The following is a 13,581-nucleotide window of genomic DNA, read 5'->3' on the forward strand; positions in this document are numbered from 1 at the left end:
AAGATTGAGTCAGGGGAAGAATAGAGGAAAGCAAGATAAGAGATACCATAATAGAGGGAGCCATTACAGGTTTACAGAGAAATCTGGCACTAGGGAAATGTCCAGAGATGTATAAGGATGACTCCAACTAACAATCTAAGCAACAGTGGAGAGGCTACCTTAAATGCCTTCCCCTGATAATGAGATTGATGACTAATTATAAGCCATTTTAGAGCCTTCATCCAGCAGCTGGTGGAAGTAGAAGCAAGATACCCACAGCTAAACACTGAACTGAACTGGAATCCAGTTGCAGAGAGGGAGGAGTGATGAGCAAAGGGTTCAAGACCAGCCTGGTGAAACCCACAGAAACAGCTGACCTGAACAAGGGGGAGCTCTTGGGCCCCAGACTGATAGCTGGGAAACCAGCATAGAACTGAACCATGCCTCATGAATATGGGTGTCTGTGAGGAGGCCTCAGAAATCTATGAGGCCTCTTGTATTAGATCAGTACTTATCCCTATCATAGGAATGGACTTTGGGAGCCCATTCCACATAGAGGGATACTCTCTCAGCCTAGACACATGGAGGAGGACCTAGGCCCTATCCCAAAGGATATGACAGACTGAAGATCTCTCATGGAAGGTCTCACCATCCCTAGGGAGCAGAAAGGTTATGGAATAGGTAGGCTGTTAGTGGAGGGTAGGGGAGGGGGAGAACTGTAAAATTGACATGTAAAACAATGCTGTTTCTAATTTAAATAAAAATGGGGGAAAAGGAAGAAGAAAAAAAAAAGAAAAAATAAACTGTAAATTGACATGTAAAACAATGCTGTTTCTAATTTAAATAAAAATGGGGGAAAAGGAAGAAGAAAAATAAAAGAAAAAAATAAACACACTGTGAACCCTTTATAGGTTTTTTTCTTTATCTGAATCAGTCCTTACTGTATATCCCTATCTTTTTCTGACCACATGAATCTTTAAGCAGCATGGCTAAAATTAAAGCAGCAGCTGGCCCCACCCTGTTCCTTGGCTTTCTGAGAGTTTAGTTTCATTTCTAGCTTCATGTTTATTGCTACATCTGTGGAGTTTCTAGGAGTTTGTCACCATCAAGAACCATGCTGCTCATAGACACCATTTTATTGTTTGGTAGCAGGGCCTCTTAAAAGAGCCCTACAGTTTTTGCTGCTAATGCTTAGTCAGATCACCTCTCTTAAAGGAGCCATGAGCCTCTGCTTGTTTGTAGCAAGCAGAGTTCACCGGAGAAAAATGCTGCTACCTAGAAGCCATAGTTGACTTTGTTCTTTTGTTTTTAGAATCCCCTTTTAAGCTTTTGTCAGGTTTTATGTGGAAATTCTTTTTTTTTTTTTTCCGAGACAGGGTTTCTCTGTGTAGCTTTGGAGCCTATCCTGGCACTCGCTCTGGAGACCAGGCTGGCCTCGAACTCACAGAGATCCGCCTGCCTCTGCCTCCAGAATGCTGGGATTAAAGGCGTGTGCCACCAACGCCAAGTTTTGCTCCATGGGTGACCATCATTTTGTAGTTGGAAGTTTCTGTTGTGCCTGGTCCCGCAGCCCTTCAGCCCCAAATAAACACATTGATGCTTATATTAATTATAAACTGGCAGATTCCTTACTGGCTAGATCTCTCTTAATTATTAACCCATAACTATTAATCTATGTATTTCTACATGACCTTATCTTAGCAAGGAATGCCTGGTGTATCCTATCTTCCCAGTAGCTACATGGCATCTCCCTCAAGGCTTTCTCTGTCTCCTCTGCCCAGAATTCTCCTAGTATCATGGCCCTACCTATACTTCCTGCCTGACAATTGGCCAATCCGTGTTTTATTCATCAACCAATAAGAGAAACATATATACAGAAGGACATTGTAGTATTGTAAGACAAACTCCCATTTCTGGAGTTCTTACCTTCTACACTGATGCCAACAAATCAGGTAAGGCAGGTTATAAAGCAGGTGAGGTAAGTAAAGTAGTTCAAAGTCCATATACATCTGTACAGAAGGCAGAATTATATGCAATTCTCATGGTACTTAAGGATTTTACAGAACCTCTTAATATAGTTACTGATTCTCAGTATGCAGAGAGAGTCGTGTTACATATTGAGACTGCAGAATTTGTTCCTGATAATACAGAATTAACTTCTCTGTTTTTACAATTACAGGAAACTATCAGAAACAGAAGTAATCCTATGTATATTACACATATTAGATCCCATACGGGTCTGCCTGGCCCACTAGCACAAGGCAATGATGAGATTGATCGTTTATTAATTGGAAGTGTGCTAGAAGCCTCAGAATTTCATAAGAAACATCATGTAAATAACAAAGGTTTAAAAAAGGACTTCTCTATCACTTGGCAACAAGCCAAGGAGATAGTGAAAAACTGTCCTACTTGTTCCTTTTATAATCAAACTCCATTGCCAGCAGGTTGTAATCCTAAGGGCATTCAGAGAAATGAGGTTTGGCAGATGGATGTCTTTCACTTTACAGAGTTTAGAAATTTGAAATATGTGCATCATACCATAGACACATTCTCAGGGTTCCAATGGGCTACTGCTCTTAACTCTGAAAAAGCTGATTCTGCTATTATACACCTGCTAGAGGTGATGGCAGTTATGGGTATACCTACACAAATAAAAACTGACAATGCTCCAGCATATGTCTCTATGAAATTGGAACAATTTTTCAAATATTATAACATAAAGCATGTTACTGGTATACCACACAATCCTACAGGACAAGCAATGGTTGAGTGATCTAATAGAACACTTAAAGAGATGCTCAACAAACAAGCTTAAAAGACTAAACCCCCCAAACATAGGTTACATAATGCTTTATTAACACTAAACTTTCTTAATGCCAATAAAAAAGGACAAACAGCTACAGAAAGACACTGGACTAAGGAAAAAACTGCTAAACTCAATCAGCCAGTATACTTCAAAGATGTACTAACCTCTACATGGAAACCAGGACATGTATTACGTTGGGGTAGGGGTTTTACATTGGTTTCTACAGGAGAAGAAAAACTTTGGATACCATCAAAGTTGATCAAGATTCGACTAAAAAAGGAAAAACCTCTCGACAAGGACAAATGACAGGTATTCTACTAAGGTATATCTTATAAACTAAATAGAAACCTCCCAAAGGAAAGGGAAATGTTTTGCTTTTATCTTCACAGGAAAACTCATCTTCAAAAGACAAAAGACACTACATGGGTAGATACTTAAGAAGAAAAGGTAGCTATAACCATCAAATAGAAGGAATGTGCCATACGGTAAACTTTACAGCTGTCTCTCAAAAAACTCTATTTCTCTTTATTTCCTAGTCCCTATTCAATTAAACCAATGCTGGACTTAGAGGTGGATTTGGCTTTCCTCCTCTAAAATCCAAGCACATTATTTAACTAAGCTTTAGTGTTTCTGTATTGTATCAAGAAGCCAATTGATGTAATACAGAATAAAAGAAGAATTTGGGGACTGTCTTTGTCTTTTCTTGGATCTTTCTCTCAAGGTGTACACCCTTTCATAATTGTTATGCTCTCATGGTTGCATTCCCTAGCATGTGTACATACACAAGCAAACATTTCTCTGCTAACTGTTTATGTTTGAGTCCCACACAGCCAATAAAGACCTGCCTGACAGCAATCCCTGGACACCCTGGAAAGAAAATGGGCCACATCTCCTCGACTGCACTGGATCCAACTTGCTCCATTTCAACTGACACTCTGGCCAGAGGTTCGGGTACTGACTTCAATCAAGTTGAGGATTTCAAGCGAGACCTTCAATCAAGTAAATCCCATCTAACATGGACTGGATACTAACATTTTCTTTCTACAGGACCCCATATGACTATCAACGTCCCATTTCAACAGGAAGTAACTTGGAGAATACTACGCCCCCTTTCCCCATTGTTGTCACTTAGGATAGTGTATATACCTAGTTAGGAATAGCTTATGACTTTAGGGTTTAGTTATATTTTACCTTTATACTGTTAAGTTTTAATCCTCTTTTAGACTAAAAGGGGAATTGTAGGGGAAGCTGTAGCCACGCCTTCTTAGGGGCTGGCTACAGGAGTACCTGAGGGCTTGTGAGGGCGTGGTCAGAGTGAGTAGGGGGACTGCGTTTTCGGTTTCTCTTTGCTTCTTGCTGTACAGACTACCACCGGCTGGCTGGTTCGCTCTGTAAGTAAGGCTTTTCCCTATTAAATACCCTTATATTTCTACCTGACTCCGTATTGGTAATTTCATACTATAGGACATCTCCCATCACCCCTCCTTGATGAGGAGATTGGCAGTTGGTTGCTGCTGGGAGGAGACAGATTTCTCTAAGACTGTATGTAGCTCCTGGTGAATCAACAAGTTTCATTGGATGGCCCCATATGTCAGAGTATTTGGATGGCACAAATTTATTTAGATGATGTTTTCTAAGGATAACAAACTGGGTGTGTCGGGAAGGGGATGATTATCTGGGGAGAACTGGGTTAAAGCTGAATGGTCAATAGCTAGGCATGGGAGGAATAGGTAAGGCTGGCAAGCAGAGAGAATAAATAGGAGAAATTTAGGCTCGAGAACAAGAGAAGGAAGAAGAGAATGAGGGAGAGAGAGAGATACCAAGGATCATCCAGCCAGACATAGGAAAGCAAGAAAAGTAGGATATACGGAAAGAAAAAGTAAAAAGCCATGAGGCAAAATGTAGGTGAGGAGAAACACATTAAGTTGTAAGAGCTAGCATGAAATGAGCTAAGGCTGAGCATTCATAACTAGTAAGAAGTCTCTGTGTCTTGATTTGGGAGCTGATTGGTGACCTAAAAGGGAAAGCCTGATGCAGAGACTAGAGGACAGTATTTGTTGGTGTTCTTCAAGTACTTTCTCCATTTATTTATTTATTTATTTATTTATTTATTTATTTTGAGACAAGTTGTCCTCTTGTCTTGAGATTCACCATGTAGGCAAAGATGACTGTCTAACAGGGATCCTCCTGTCTCTGTTTCCTTAGCACTGGATTTGCAAGTATGTGCCATCATGCCCTGCTCTTCTTTTCGTGTGTGTGTGTGTGTGTGTGTGTGTGTGTGTGTGTGTGTGTGTGTGTGCGCGCGTGTGTGTGTGTGTGTGTGTGTGTGTGTGTGTGTGTGTTTTCTTAATGTGGGCTGCAAACTAAAGTTTGCAAGGCAAGCCCTTTATTGACTGAGATATCACTCCAGCCCATGCTTTATTGTGTTGAGTCAGCTGGTGCCTTTCTACACACTAGTATTTGTTTTACAAAATTGGTTATGATAATGTTCAGTGCATACATGCTTGGAATTGTATCAGCTGGATGGATTGATCCCTCAAGCAAAGTGAGATGATGTTCATTTCTATTGAGTAATTTTGGCTGGAAGTCTTACTAATTACTTTTCTGTTGTGATAAAAATATCAAGGCCAAAATAAATGCAAGGAAGAGTTTATTTTGGCTTATGGTTCTAGAGAGATAGAGTCTGCCATGGTCAGGAAGGCTTGGCATGGTTGCAAGATCTCGATGATTGTATTTTTTCATTAAAAAAATTTAACATTTATTGATGCTTTGTGTATTTCACATCATGCATTTTAGTCCCACTTATCTCCCTGTCTCCTCAAATTTGCCCTCTGTCCTTGTAGCCTCCCCCCAAATCAAAGCCAAATTTAAAAGAAAAATAAAAATCCAAAAAATAGACACAAAACAAAACAAAAACAAAAGAAAACAAACAAAACAGAAGAGTCTTGTCCTGGTAGTTATAGTGGTCTAGGGGTGGTGGTGGTTACAATCAACCAGGAGCCACCAGCCCCACCAGGGCTATTTTCATCATATTCAAGAAGCTGTGACGCAGAGCCAAGGGGCAAGGCTACCTCCAATGACTTCCTCCAACAAGTCCCTACCTCCTAAATATTCAATAACCTCCTCAAACAGTACCAACATCTGGTAACCAAGTTTTCAAACACATGAGCCTATAGAAATATTTCTCATTCAAATCACCACAGAAGTCCATTTTTTTTCATATGTAAGCATGGCTACCCTTGCTCCCACCTCAAACTCATCTATTTTGTAGGGTGAAAAGGGTCAAAGAAAAACACTCTGACCCTGACTTGACTTTAGATCAGGACTTGAAATTCCACCAAACCCTGAGCTTGCCACAGTACTTGTCAGGCTTCAGAATCCAACCTATTCCCTAAGCACAGAATCCCACAAATTCCTGAGGTTCCTGAGCTCAAAATGCCACCAATCCCTGAGCATGAAATACCACTAATTAATGAGCTTGCCCCAGAATCAGATCACAAAAATCCACAAATCCCAAGCCACCCTGGAAAGCCCCCCCCCCACAACCCAAGAAATCCTGAATAAGATCTATACTCCCTTCAGTTTCTCCCTGCTGTTTCTCATCTAAGGCAGCCACCCTCCTGGATTCTTTCCCAGTAAATCTCTTGAGTGAATTTTGTTGTGCAGTGTGACACTTTTGCTAGAGCGGAGCCCAGCTTTAATAACTTTCGCAGGAGCAGGAACAGAGAGGAATAGAGTAGAACTGTAAAGAAGTTTGTTGGAGAAGCTTTCCCCTAAAGGAGTAGAATTGTTACACTCCAGGGGACCTAAGCAGAGCTGTAACACTTCCCTGGGGAAACTTTTCCTTAATGCAGCAGAGTTGTAACATTTCACCAGACCTGAGCAGAGCTGTAACACTTCATAGAGCTGTAACAACTTCACTGAGGAAACCCTCCCCTGTTGGAATAGAGTTGTTACACTTGTATTGAGGAACTTAAGACCAAGTTTCTCTGTGTAACAGCTTTGGCTGTCCTGGAACTCTCTCTGTAGACCAGGCTGGCCTCAAACCCACAGAAATCTGCCTGCCTCTGCCTCCCAAGTGCCACCACCACCACGGCTAACTTTCTTCTTTACTACACAAAATATGATCCAACAATAAAAAACAAACATCTTTTTCCCTTTTCAATAAGTCAAATGGTATGGCTTTATAACAAATACGTTTGAACACAGCCCAACTCTGTTACTTATTCAGAAAGTGTTATTATAATTTACTGTATCTTCACTAACAAAATATTTAGCCCCTAAGGCAGCAATCATTTATAGTAATTCTGGTATCAACATCAATGGGAGAAAATGGTTTAAAAATGCTGCAAAAGCCATTCTAGATTGTAGTACAGAACATCCCAGAAAGAATATGAATATAAGTTAGTGATTTTATATATACAAACTCCAAGGAGTTGCATTTTTATTTATAGGTTTTAGAGTTTCAGTGGAGATAACTGCTATATATCTGAGTTTTAAAAATATATGATTTGGTAGTTCTTTCATATGGCTTTCAATATTATTTCCTTGTTTTCTATATTTAGCATTTGAACTATAGTGTGATACAGAGAAGTGTTCTTAAGAACACTTGTGTTTGGATAGCTATCTCCTTCCTAGATTTGGGAGATTTTCTTCAATGATTTATAAAATATACTTCCTATACTTTTAGCTTTTACTTCTTCTTTGTCATGATACATAAGTTTGACATATTAGTAATGTTAAATATATATATATATATATATATATATATATGTATTGTATTGTTAGCTTATTCATTCTTAGATGTAGTCCTTTGCTGTCTGAATGCCTTAATTAATCTACTTTGTCTTCAAGCCTGTATATTCTGTCTTCCTTTTGATCTATTGATGGATTTTACACTGAGGTGTTTTTTTATGTTTTAATTGGGCTTCTCATTTCCAAAATTATAATTAGATTTTTTTCAAATTCATAGAACAAAATAGAACAAAGATGGAATAAAATAAATTATTGGAATTAGATGAAAGAAAGAAACATAAAACTGAATTGCAAAATTATCTTCTAATTGATGTACTTGGATTGGAGAATTTTCTTTCTGGATCCTTTAATGTTGGAACCCATAAGGTATGCAAAGGGGAAGGCTAAACATAGTGGGTTGTAACTGAGGCCTGATGTGGTTTCTCCAAAATTCCATTAATAGATTCGCATTATATATAGGTGACCCATGTTCACATTTCCTGCCACCTTAGCAATTAAGGCTATTTTGATTCTCGATGGGATGTATTTACACCAAAGGGTTTTTGCCAAAGTGCCACTGAGAGCTCCCACTAGCCCTGAAAATTCAGAAGCATTTGTACTAACCAGACACTTATGCCAGAGTCTCTCTGTGTGATGGGCTGCGAGATAAAGTACAAAGCCTCCAGAGGCTCTGATGAGATTCAGTGGCATGTGAGTCACATGGACATGCACTCAGTCCAGAGGACCTCAGTCTGTTCACATGTGAGACCTCTGTTGAAGTTAAAGCTTATCTCTGAAGTCCAAGAGAGCAGAAGACAAATATGGATCATTGTGCTCTATGCTGGTGGGAGAGAGTGGAATGACAAGAACCGAACAATCCACTGGCCTTAGTCTCTATGCTTTCAACCAAGCAACCAGTTGTGCTCACTCTGTTGTGCCTGAAATTCAACTGTTTGTATATTTCATGGCATCACAGGTACTCTGTAAATAGAAGTGCTGGCATAGTTAGTGGCTTCATTTTCTTCAAGTGTCTTTATAGTATAAAATGCAGTTACATAAATCAATCTGAACTGGTATGATGGGGAATATCCTTCTGTGTATATGTACTCTTATTGGCTAATGAATAAAACACTGATTGGCTGATTGGCCAGGCAAGAAGTGATGTAGCTGGGCAGAATCAGAATATAAGCAGGGACAAACAGGAAATCACTCTCTTCTCTCTCTTCTCTGTGGAGACACTGAACAGTTGAGATGTAAGATGCTAGAGGAGTAAGAGGTCTCTGGACCCTTTCTCTAGTAAGATAAGACTACATGGAAATACATGGGTTATTAGAAAATGGGTGAATAATTAAGACTCAGCTAGCAAATAAGAAACCTTAGCCAAAGGCCAACAGTTCCATAATTAGTATAGCTCTGTGTGTCTCTTTGGGGCAGAGAAGGGTGGCAGGACCTAGCTGGGCCAGAGAATCTCACATTATACTGGTAGGGCAATGCACAGGTGCTGAGTGATTCTGTATGCCTTAGTGATACCAGTCCATGTCTCAGAATAACACCAAACACATTTGTATTCACACACAGCTAGTCTTTATATAGGTCAGCTGCATTTCCCTAGTGTAAATACCTTCCCTTTCCTTTTATAACATGCTCCAAATTTCTCACCACATGGGTATATGTCAACACGTCTATATTTAGCCTAACACTAATGTTAGTGTTTATTGTTCATGTTAGAAACCTAAAGTTTACATCTCCAGGTTTCACCTGTCCTCCACATGTTGTTTATTGTTGCATTTCTGTCCCTTTGCACACCACTCTCCTCTCCCTGCAGCCACGTACCTGAAGTTTTATGCTATGTTTGTGGGCATGCTAGAAAGTACTGGGGGTCCCTAATTCACCATCTTCATCAGAACTCTTTGGTTTAATTTTTTAATTCTTAATTTCAGAAGTCTTTCATTTCCCTTCCTTTAATTCCCTTCAACAACTAAGGACCCTACAGCTTTGAGGTGTTCCTATCAGATGCTATGTGTTGAATTTTTTCTTTCCCATGAAAATATGGATAATTCATGAAAGGTAAAAATATCTATTTGAATTCTCATTCCCATTAGGTACTTTCTTGACTCTCAATAGGAACCTTTTTGGGTTACTTAATTTATTTTACAGGGTTATGGACTGAGCTTCCCCAACTCACTCATACGATCAATACTTAAGACAGACAGCAGAACAGAAGTTCAATGTTTGTTCAGAACTAACTATGGGAAGCTTCTTCTTTATTTATAAAAATAGAAAATACTGAAATCAGAGATTGCTTCAATAATATATAATATGATGTAGAAAGTTGAAATTACACTCAATTTACATGATGATGCTGTTTTCTTTCATAATATAATAAAATTCCTAACCTAAAACTGTCTATAAGTAGTTGTATATCAAATATATATATATGTGTATATATATATATTTGACTCACTTTTACCTATAATTATTAATTCACCTACCAAAAATAAGTGTGAAGTACTGTGGTCATTTCTATATGCAATGGAGTTATTAGAAGTAGTTATTGGGGCTTGGGGGAAATTAAAAGAAAAGTAGTTATTGGTATAAAGATAAAAAATGCCAATAGTTGGAATACATGTGCTTAAAATTGAATTATGGGTTTCTTCTGAAATTCAAAGGAATATGAAAAAATATTTTCATAATATCTATTAAGAAAGAGAAATAGTCAAATCTCAGAATACATACCAAATAATTGTGACAGCCTTCACAGATTCCTGTGAAGGAATTAACACGTTAGTTGAATTTTCATCACTGTAATAAAATATCTGAGATTAAACAACTTAAAAGAGGAATGGCTTATGTGTGCTCACTGTTTCAGTGGTTTCAGTCCAAGGTCAGTTATCTTTGGTTTACCTCTTAAGTGGGGCAGCCTAGCATGGTGGAAATGTGTGGTGAAGGACTCTACTCTCATGTTATGGTGTCTGAGAAGCAGTAAGAAAATGAAAATGAGGCCAGGGACAAAACACATTACCTAAAGGCATGCTCCCAAAGAGCTGACTTTTCAAATCGGTCTCCATCTACTCATAAGCCTATCGAACCCTAAGTCTTCATTATCCAGTCACTTCCCCAATGCCAACTAGGACTTTAACACATGGCTCTTTGGGTGACAACTTAGATCCAAACCACAAGTAGTAATATGTTACTTTCTCTTAGTGCACAGTTATACTTTGTAAATTGAACACATTTAAAAAAAGTCATTTAAGATATATAAGGACGCTATGTACACATAGGGGTACTATACAGTACCTTGCCATAAGAGCAGTAAGTGCCAATAGAATTGAAGCTTTCTTTTATCTTCTCAGTTCCTAGTAAAAATTCATAAGGAAACAGAAAAGACCCAGTATAATCAAAATAATCTGGAACATCAGAAACACTGCTTGGTGTATCACTGTCACTAATTTCAACTTATACTACAGAATTAAAACCAACATGGTCCTGGCATAAAAACATACATAGAATTGAGGGTCCAATAGTCTGTGGTCCTGCAGTCACCTGATTTTTAGACAGAGGCCAAAAACACACATTGCGGGAAAGAAACATCTTCAACAAATATGCTGGTTGGGCTGGATGGCAACATGTAAAAGAATGAAACCAGATACTTATCTCATCCTGCACAAAGCTCAAAGATGGATCAAGGACCTCAACATGAGACCTGATATCCTGAATGTGATAGAGGAGAAAGTAGGGGATGTTTCAACTTATAGGCACAGGAAAGTACTTCTTGAACATGATCCTATAATACAGACATTCAGACCAGCATTTGACAATAGGACCCTGTAAAATGAAAAGCATCTGTATAGAAAAGGCCATTATTGTTTAAGGGAAGAGGCAACCTACAGATGGAAAATCTACAAATCTCATAGAAGGTTGGTTTCCAGAATATACAAAGAACTTAAAGAAACCAACTATCAACGAAACAAACAAAGCATAAACAAAACCAATTAAATATTGAATCATGGAACTAAAGAGAGGGTTCTGAAAAGTAGAACAAATGGCTGAGAAACATTTTTCAAAAATGTTCAACATCTTTAGTTAGGGGCCAGGGAGATGTAAATTCATATTACTTTGAGATTTCATTTTACCCCAGTCAGAATAACAAATATTATCAAACAAATGGGTTCCCTCTGAGGACTTGAGGACAGCATCACTTCTCTTACCCTTTCCAAGCTTGTGGAGGCCTCCTGGTCACCTGGATTCCCAGGCTTCCACCACCTTCCAGCCAGCAGCACAGTTCAGCCTTTCTCATCAACTCAGACCTTCGTGGTCATGATTCTGATCCTCTTGCCAGCCATATTCGAGCCTTGAGAATTACACCACATCTTCTAGATATCATTCATCTCTCTAGCCCCAAATACTTAGTCACACCTGTAATGTCCTTTTTACCATATGAAGTAACCTATTCCAGTTTTCCAGAAATTAGGTCGGCTTAACTTTGAGCACCATTGCTCATACAATTTCTTTAAGAACAACAGCTAGAGGAAGATTCTCTGGCAGTCATAAGAACAAAGTTTTTAAAGCTTGCCATCCAGGGTAGATGAGAATAGAAATTAAAAATAAATTCACAGGTTTCAAATCAGTGGGGCAGGCAGAAAGATGTGTGCTCTTGTCTTCAATACCAGCAATTATTGGGATCTACTGAAAAGCCCAAATAAACCCAAACAAACAAACAAACAAACAAACAAACAAACCCAACCCTTTAGTGCCAGAGCCATAATCACTGCGGATTCTATTTCATTAGTCAGGATGGACCTAGGAATCCTCATGCTCAAATACTTACTAGAAGATATGGGAGACCCAAGGTTCTTCTTTTTTTTTTGCAATAAGAAAATTTTAATATTGTCACCACAAAATAAAAATAAGAATTACATCTACCTTTCATAAAACTGTAAGTCAGTCACATAAAATATCTAAATTTTTGAAAATTAAAAATCAATAACAAAAAATATTTCATAATATCATTTTTTGATTACACAAGCTATTGTACAAAGGCACTAGAGGATACACATCAAGGCTGAGAATAAGTTAATTTTAATTATTTGTTTAGTGTGACGTTTGCTCAGAAATTTTGAACTAGCAGTTAGTTCACTATTGTGACTAAAATAATTTTCCCAATAATTTTATTTGAGGAAAAATAACAAATATTATCATTACTGGTCTGAAGTTTTTGATTGCACAGTGAGAATTAGAGAATAGAAATATCAGCAGAGCATGCCCCTTATCTCTGGTATTGTACCAAACATTTCAAAATATCATATTTTTCATTCTTTTTGTCTCTTCTTTAGGCAAGACAAGGAGACTGGAGATATTTGGTAATGAAAAATGACTTTTTCTAGGTAAGCATCAAGAATATTCAAATCAATAGATGGATTTTCCTGGCCAAAATTAATAATGATAACTATAATAATGATCTCGAAAAATGGGCTACAATCTTTCTTCTCTATGAGCTCTATTAAACTAGGAAAATAGAAACACTTCCTTGTCCATCATTTCTGATACATTATTTGGAAGTCTATTTTTTTTCTTCTTATATTTCACCTTTATGATTGTTTTTTTATTTAGAGAATACTTTATTAGTTTTTGTAATCAAACCCACATAGATAAGACCTTACATATTTAATACAGTGTGTTACTCCTGTACAAATGGAAAAAAATTAAGTTCAACATTTCTAGACCAATATGGCTGTTAATTTCTGTACAATGCCAACTCAACACAGTAAACTGGGATACTTTTTTCCAAAGTTGACAGCACAGCTAAAGTTTCCAAAAATTCAATATATATATATATATATATATATATATATATATATATATGTACATGCTTTTCCAGGTTCTGCAGTCATTTTGAAAAAAAATGTAGAGACATCCAGCACACTCCATTTAAAAAATAATTAAGAGACCCAAGGTTCTTGAATCAGATTATTCACATATATGGGCAGCTTTAGCATTGTACACTTGGTCCAGAACACATACTTAAGCTGTTTCACCTCAATCTAAACAATGAACAATGACAT

Source organism: Cricetulus griseus, chromosome 4 (genome assembly GCF_003668045.3).
Source record: "Cricetulus griseus strain 17A/GY chromosome 4, alternate assembly CriGri-PICRH-1.0, whole genome shotgun sequence".
Lineage (NCBI taxonomy): Eukaryota > Metazoa > Chordata > Mammalia > Rodentia > Cricetidae > Cricetulus > Cricetulus griseus.